The sequence below is a fragment of the Elaeis guineensis genome, chromosome 15, assembly GCF_000442705.2.
Source record: "Elaeis guineensis isolate ETL-2024a chromosome 15, EG11, whole genome shotgun sequence".
In the NCBI taxonomy this organism is placed as follows: Eukaryota; Viridiplantae; Streptophyta; class Magnoliopsida; order Arecales; family Arecaceae; genus Elaeis; species Elaeis guineensis.
Genome location: NC_026007.2, coordinates 44,075,351 through 44,083,987, shown reverse-complemented (window position 1 = coordinate 44,083,987; position 8,637 = coordinate 44,075,351). Strand labels below are relative to the sequence as shown.

At 48.3% G+C, this 8,637-nt stretch overlaps 1 pseudogene; it reads right to left on the bottom strand.

Annotated features, from left to right (window-relative positions):
• Positions 1-2,607: 2,607 nt before the first annotated feature.
• Positions 2,608-4,564, bottom strand: LOC140854155 (premnaspirodiene oxygenase-like; annotated as a pseudogene).
• Positions 4,565-8,637: the final 4,073 nt, after the last annotated feature.

Sequence of the window (8,637 nt, the reverse complement as noted above, 5' to 3'; positions counted from 1 at the left end):
GTCGAACTTCTATTATCAACAAGGATCCTTCTTACATCATATTTTGCTATTGTTGTCAAGACAACAACAGCGTCGTCATGGGGAGTTTGGATTTTCTGAGCATCTTCATCTATAAAAGTGATTACATCATCTTGGCACAGCTTCTTCGTTGACTCCCCTCCAGCGTCGTCCTCCGGTCCAGTCGTTTGGAGATCATGTTGATGACCCCGGTCGTGGACTGATTGTTCGCTGCCTCCTCAGTCGGTTAGGGTTGTCGGTCGGGACGGGTCGAGTCGGCGGGTTCCTTCAAATTTTTTTGAGAATACCCTCGACGTATGAGGGCCTCGATTTCATCCTTAAGTTGGATGCATTGCTTGGTGTTGTGGCCGTGGCCTCGATGAAATCGATAGTACTTTCGTCGATCGAGGCCCTTTGCCTTCAAAGGTGGAGGTCGTCGCAGATATCCTCTCCTTCGATCTCCATCAAAATCTACGCACGAAGAGTAGAGAGGGAGTATAGGAGTCATACCTGTGATGCATCGGCCTCAGACTCCACTGTCGAGGTGATCTCGGGCTCCGTCGCTGGGGTGAGACCTGTTTGTCGGTCGGGGGCCTGCTAGGCTCGACAGGAGCCCGACCTTTCCTTCGCTTCTCCTTCGGACCCTTGGTCTCGGTCAGGCACCGGTCAGAAGCTCCTTCGTCTGCGACATGTATTTGTACGCATGCTCCAACAGTTCGACGTATATCCGGGAGAGGGTCTTGTCCAAGGAGTATGTAAATCGAGACCCCCTTAGCCCCCTCTTCATGGCTGAGATGGCCATGTCTTTGTTGAGGTCCCGAATCTCAGCGTGGCCGTGTTGAATCACGTCATGAAGTATCAGAGCATCTCATTTTCTTCCTGCTTGAGGGAAAAAAGATTGTTCGAGGTTCGTGGCGGCTTCTGGCTGGTGCTAAAATGGACCACGAAAGCATGTTCGAGTTGTCTGAAGGAGTGGATGCTTCCTGAGCGGAAGTCGGAGTACCAAGCCCTAGCGGCCTTGCAAAGTGTGGTGGGGAAGTCGATGCAGAGAAGGGCATCAGTTGCCCTTGGATCGTCATGAGAACCTTGTAGCTCTCCAGATGGTCAACTGGGTCGGTGGAGCCATCATAGGGCTCCACATGAGGCATCTTGAACCGACTAGGGATCGGCTCGTCGAGGATGAGTCGGAAGAGAGGTTGGGCGGTCTGAAAGTCGACGTCGTTCGAAAATTTCTGTCCGTCCACCTGGAGCTGGGCAAGCTGACGGTCGATTTCCTCGAACCTACGTTCGTAGTCGTCGGTTCGTCGGTGTTGGGAGATCTCGGGGGTCGAGTCTCCTGACGAATCTGAGGGAGAGGCGGACGGTGTCCGCGGCCGCTTCTCCTTCCTCGCTCGTTCCAGTTGGGAAGGAGAGGGTCGTCGGGATCGATGGGTATCATGCCGTGGCCGTCTCTCCCCCTCTCAGTGGGAGTGCTGTGACGGCTGCTTCTAAGGAGGAGACGGGACCGATGCGGGCATCGGCGGCTTCTCCTGGAGGGCATCGGGTGTGCCGTCGGTTGCCCCACCGACGAGTGCGGCAATCGGGTTGGTTGTTGTTGAAGGCTCTTGACTGCATCCGTCAGCACAGTCATCTACCGCACAATCGCCGCGATTTGCACCTCTGTGGTCACCACAGGATGCGGAGAGCTGGGCTCCACCATGGAGGGTGGAGGAGAGGCCTCTCCCGATGGGAAGAGTGCCTCGCCGATCCGGTGGCCCTCGATCACTGAGCTCTGGTTCTTGTCATTTCGAAAGGATTTTTTCAAACTCTGTGGAGGTCGTGATCCCCCCCTACCTGGTGTGCCAAACTTGTTGCGGCCAATCCTCTCGTCGCTTGGTCGTCGGGAATGAGCACCTGCAAGAGAAGTCCACACTGACCGGAGATGCCTCCGGCGGAGACCTCCGACAGTCAAGTCAGAAAGGAGACTAGACAATAGTAGAAAGAATCAGGGAGACTCAGCGAAAGAGAGAGTGAGAGCTAGAGAGAGAGAGTGAGTCCAGGGATTTCGAAAGAACCTCCTCGCAGCACTGTTGCCTTCTCCGTTTTATAGTAGAGCGCGGCGTGGTGCCGCCATTAATGGCGCAGACAACTGGGGGAGTTGTCAAATCGCCGGAGGCTGTCAGAGTCATTGCGGACTGTCAAGTCACCGTAGGCTATCAAATCGCTTGGATTAATCTATATCCTTGGCAGGACAATGCCCCAGGGTGGCTATGCCGCACTCCCTTGTCAGGGCAGCGGCCCACAGTAGTCGTACGATATTTGGGGGAGCCGACGGACCATACGTCGCGGTATTTGGTTGCGGGACATCGGGTGAAGACTCGGGGACACCGTCGGCTGGTCTGGCGCATTGTTTGGAGTCGGACATCGGCCACCACCCCGCTTGACGGTGAGTCGGTAGAGTTGGGCTCCGTCGTTCGACCAGTCAGGAACAGAACGGGTCTGCCTGATCGACATACCTTCGGTCGGACGGTGTCGGCAGTCGTCGGTCGGTGCGGTCGGTAGAGTCGGACACCGATCGGACAGGCCCAAAGGTAAGTCGGCGTGAAAGAGATCGGTTGGTATGTCCCAACAATTTCAAATCTTCAAAATATATGATCCATTTATCCCAATTCATCATACACTAACATTAATATTACGATTGAAAAGTACAAAGGAGTAGTCAAATCTAATTAACTTCAGGCAGCCACTCCCTCATCCCAGCATCCTTCTCTCTCTCTCTCTCTCTCTCTCTCTATATATATATATATATATATATATATATATATATATTTATATATATCTCATATAGTATTTAGTATATATGTTTATACAAACATCTTATATAGTATCTAGTTTGATGGATGCATCTATTTGACTCTAGAGGGGTATGTGAGGAGTAGCGATCAAGCACAAAGGGGATTTCATGCTCACAGTTACCCCATATGTCTCGCTCATGTCCACATCGTTGGGGTCCATTCCGTTGGGAAGCTTCCAATCAAAATGGTAGAGAAGGTGGGACAAGATCAGCTCCATTTGGGTCGATCCAAAGGTCATCCCAGGGCAAATCCTCCGCCCCGCACCGAAAGGCACGTATTCAAAGCTACCACCAATGTAGTCCACCGAGCTGCCATCGAACCTCTCGGGCCTGAAGCTTTCTGGGTCCTCCCAGTACCCTGGATCCCTTGCTATAGCCCAAGCATTGATCACAACCCGGCTACCCGCCGGAATATCGTAGCCATCCACTTGGCAACTCTTGGTGCAGAACCTAGGCAACAGCAGCGGAGCAGGCGGGTGCAACCTCAGAGTCTCCTTGATCACCAGCTTCATGTAGTGGAATTCACTCATGTCCCCCTCCTCAATCCAGGCCCTTCCCTTCAGCACTCGCCGCACCTCCGCTTGAGCTTTCTTCATAATCTCAGGGTGCTTGATTAGCTCTGCCATCGCCCATACCGTCGTTCCCGATGCCGTATCGGTCCCTGCAACGAACAAATCCTGAAAACTTTTGATGAGAAACTAGAGAATTCGAAGCAGCATGTGTCTTGCCATAAACTTTTCTAAGTAGCATGAAACCAAGTAATTCGTCAGGCATACTGACCATGATTACGCCCTTGATGTTGGTGCGTGTGACAGGGAACTCAAGTCCACCATTTTCCTCCAGCCCTAAAAGAACGTCGACAATATCTTCCTCTCGTGGATCATCCCCTTTGTTGCCATTTGAGGTGCTTTCTTCTCTTGGTGCTCCTCGATTATCTCCTCAAGGATCTCATCCAACTCACGCCAAGATTTCTCTGACGCGGATCTCAATCCACTGAGAGTGTCGATAAAGGTCAACGAGGGAACAGATCAGCTACACAAAATCCGGAGGCCAACGCCGTCAGTTTCTTAGTCTCCACAAGAAACCTCTGCGCATGCTTGCATGTATTGCCAAATGCGACTCTTGAGATCACGCCGTTGGTTAGTAAGAAAACCTTCTCGGAGAGGTTCACAGGAGATGCGTTCAACTTGGAGATATTCCCCACGAGGTTCAAAATCTCTTCCTGTAGAGGCGCTGCAAATTCCTTGACACGCTTTGCACTTAGTAGCTCGACCGTGCATATCTTTCTCATCTGCCGCCAGTAGTTACCGTAGGGAGCGAAGGCGATGTCAGAGCAACGGGAAAAGCATCTCGGGGATGAATAGTCTGGGCCGGGTGGCAAAGATGAGATCATGGGTCTGCATGATCTCTCTCGCAGCCTCCCGAGAGGAGATGACTACTTGGTCGACTTGTCCGAGCTTCAGAAGCATGACAGGCCCATGTCGCCGGGACAGGTCTCTCAAGGCGCGGTGAGGGATATATCCGAGCACGCGGTGCAAGTGGCCTATGATGGGGAGCTTCGGTGGGCTTGGAGGCAGCTTCATTGCTGTGGATTTGGCTGCCTTAAGCACTACAAGAGCAAAGAAGAAGGACGAGAAAAGAAAGGCCAAGGAAACGAAGTTGAGTTCCATGGCTGGTATTAGATGAGTTCTAGTTTTTCTGATGCTTTGTTAATGAACTGGTGGCTGCGGAAGTCTATATAAATAGGAGTATGCAGAGCTGCTCAAGAGGTTTTCATTGAGTGTAACGGCCAATAATGTTGAAATATCAAGCAATTTAGATATGACCGGCAGGTGTCCAGCGGTGGCTGCTGACTAAACTGTAGCCAATGAAGCAACAACTTACTTGAAGGGGCGCAAAAGCAGTCACACTCCCAATTCCAGTACGTCGAATGTGATCCTAGAAGTCACATTGCTGAAAAGTCATACTTCCAATTCTCCCATTGAATTCGCATTGCAGCTGCTCTGGCATTTATGTCATTGGCCTAATTAGTCTATAGCTTTTCTTATAGGTAGTCTGACCAGCCGCGCAATAGGTTTGTCAAACCACGTGCGGCGACATGATAGCCAGGCAACGAGTTTACGTAACCTTGACGGACAGATCCCTGTGGACTGTGATATACTAGCATGCTTCCTAAGCTTGATGTAACTACCATAAAAAATACTAACAGCTGCACCAGTGCCTTCTATTTGTTGTGTTGTTTGGCTTTAGTTTTCTAATGTTGTCTTTAAAATCTTTAATCACTCTCGATAAATTTATTTGTCATATAATTAATCTCTCTCTTCCCCTTCTATCTCCTCCTATCCTGTGGCCTTCTGCCCTTATGATGTTTAACAAAGTTTCTTTTGATGCTTCGGACCATTTAAGCCTCAAAAAATTATAGTATATGGTTAGGTGCTTTATTTATGTTCCGATCACATGATATGTTAAATATTATTAAGAATGGAGCTAATTTGTAATCAATGCATCCATTCTCCCAAATCAATAATTATTCAAGAAGCATAGGCATTGTTGCATCAAGGCTTCAGAGGTGTTGATGTGGCAGAAGACAGAGGGTGATCTAGACACTCAGATACCGAACAGACCTATAAAAGAGGCTCACTCACACTGGAGGTGGGGTCTCCAAGGGAGGATCCTTTGATGATTAAGTCAGTCGGAGCTTAAATACAAATAAAGAGAGTATGGGAGCTGAGAATGGCGTGGTTTGGCCTATCCAAGCTTATCTGAGGATCCCTTTATTACCTTATTATATAAAGAGATGCCGAAGTTTGTTATGCTTAGGCCATAGGCCACCAAACCTAAGCCTGTACGTAGTTAGTTGTAGATTTTTGTTATGCCCATGTGACCACGATTCGAGAGTTTGCTAGGAAATTTCAATAGATTGTTCATGTGGCCTGATAAGTCGGTGGATTGGGGTCAACTTGTGGCTAAGGTGCCATCCTGATCAGATCCATTTTAATATGGACTGCAGAATTTTATCTTTAGTGATTGGCAGGATCCTGATCCAGAGGTCAGTGTCAGTCACGGGCTTCATTCTTGCTGATAATGAGATATCGAGCTGGAGGTCGAAAGAATCCTGTTCTGAGGGTCGGCTAGGGGTTGATCCGAAGGTCGGTGAGCATCTGAGCAGGTGTGATCATTTCGTCATAGTTTCATTTGGCGGATCCGATAGTGCCCGTTCTCATCAACTCGAAATTTTCGAGGGTGAGTCCCAAGATTCATGGCTGAGGTGGCACTACCCCACAACACTTGTCCTCTACTTTCAAGTCCGAATTGGTTGCTTCAGGTGAAGGAAGTAATCTTTAGGATAAAGAGTCCTCAAAGCCTAGTCGAGTGGGCAAATTTGAGCTATCTAACTTTCAGGTAGACCATTGCACCATCCCATTTGAGCATTAATTTATCGCTTTACAAATCGCATCATAATGATTTGGGGAGATTTTAGGCCGCAGAAATCTTGGTGCATTTATGAAGTACAGATGGCTCAAGATAGACTATCATTTCAACCTCAAAAGCTATTTTTTGGTGATTACGATTTCACTAACTATGAGGTGCCATTTATCGAACTTCGACTGGTCTGATGCTGTCTTGCATGGTTGGCTGACATTGTTGAATTAGGATGATGGTGCGTTGGAGAGTTACAAGGTCGGATGGCTCCGATTGGGACATGTGGTGGGTATCTAACAGATCGAGACTTCGATCGAAACTATTGGAGGGTGATATAAATTGGGCTTACCCTCCTAACTGTCCCTACTTTCCTGATCGCTAGTCACTTTTCATTTTTCTGTCAAAAATTCTCTTTGCTACTGCATCTCTCTCTTGCCCTGATTTTGGTGAGTATTATGGTTGTCTGGGAAGTTAACCCCATCCAAGATTTCACTTTTTGGTGGATTTCCTCATCTTTTTCTTTCTCGTGTCAGCTTGCTTTTTCCTTCTCTTCCTTCTTTTAGTATCTTCTCATAATGTCTTTCGACGGAGTGGATTAGGGTGAACATTGTTGAGGTAGCTAGAGCTCTCAGTCATCTCTTCCCCAGTCTAGGTCCAAAGGAATCACTCGGTCTGTCACTGTAGGTGCTTCTTCTTCTGGGGGTCCAAATTCCTCCGGGCCTAGGGGAGGAGAGTCATCCATTGCCAAGACTGACCTCTAGGGCTTTTGGTCTTTGTACCATATTCCTTCTGATTTTTGGCTTGAAGTTTCAAGTCAGAGAGGTCACATCTTGTTGGCACCGAAGGGTTGAGTCACCTTCTATGAGCAGACTCTTCAGATAGATCTTCGTTTGCCCCTTCATCCTTTCATCTCCAATCTTTTTGATTGTTATAGGATTCTTCTAGCCTAGATTACCTCAAACTCTATTTAGCTAATTTCTATTTTCATTGTTTTTTGTTATCTGCTCCATACTCGCTCGAGGACTTCCCTTTTCAGGGTGCTATTCACCTTGAAGAAAAGCACCTTTATGATAGAGGGTGGTGGTACTTCAGTCCTCGCTAGGGGTGCAAGTCCATCGAGTGCCTCCCTTCTTCCATTCATGATTGGAAGGAGAGATTTTTCTTTATTTTTTCTAATCTTTCCTGGGGTTTCGACTAGGTCTGAGGCAATCTCATGCTTTTCCTAAATAGGGAGAAATCCATCCTCCTCCTAGGAGACAAGGAGGACTTCAATAAGTTTATGGGCGTGGAGGTGCCAAAGTTGAGTGAACTCTTGGATGAGCGGGCTCTCTACAATGCTGGACTTAGTCTGGCTCCTCCTTAAGATATGTCTGAGTTCTTTATCTAGGTTTTATTGATTGTTTAGTCTTCCTCTTTGTTGACTTTGTCTTTGGTGTTGTAGCAATGAGGCCCACTACTGAGATGATCAAGCTCTCATTTTTGAAGAAGAGGTCAAACTCTACTTTGGGAGAGAGTGATTTAAAGAGGGTTAGACCTATGACTTCTTTGGCTCTAGGTCCACTAGCTTCGTCGGGGTCAGTTGGAACCCCTAGTGCAGGTGACGAGCAATAGGTGGTCATAGCGGAGTTGTTGAGGGTAGCTCTCTTGGTTACCAAGGAGCCTGTGTAGGCATCATCTTTGTTGCCTCTTTCTCAGACTTCATTGCCTGTCTGATCTAGGTTCCCTCCCATCTATCTGATGGCTCCGACTCTTTCAGTCTGGTAGGAGGTGGGGCCTTCATCATCGACTCCTGAAGAGGAGTTCATCATGGTGGGGAGAAGACTTTAGAGGGATGCTTCTGCTCTTGACAATTAGTAGATCATCCAGGAGTTGATCAAGATGATGCTGTTACTGGTCGATTGGGCCCGAACCAAGGCCCGACCCTTGGACAAGGCTTTGGCCTACTCGTTTCAGGATATTTTATGGGTAAGCTTCGAAACCTTCTTGTCTATCCTTTTTCTTTTTCTTTGATATCTTTTAATTTCAATTTTCTCTTGCAGCTGGTGCACAATGTGGTCCAGATCGACGAGATTGTTGCTGGACTAGGCCGAGTAAAGGAAAAACCTGAAAGAGATCTCCAAGCCATGGAGGCTAGGAGAAAAGCTTCAGAGGATGATGTTTCCTGAGCCTGGTCCAAGCTTCAAGTCGTCAAAGAGTGAATCATGTAGCTCACAGGCTTCCTCACTATAGAGCATAGGATCATGGAGGCCCGACAGAGGAGACTTACCAAGCTCAAGTAGGAACTTCTATGCGAGGCGAGGTCGGCTGAGGAGAATGTTAGGTCGGTGGAGGCTCGGGTTGAGGCCGATAAGATGACAGCGATTGCTAAAGCCAAGCTGAATGCT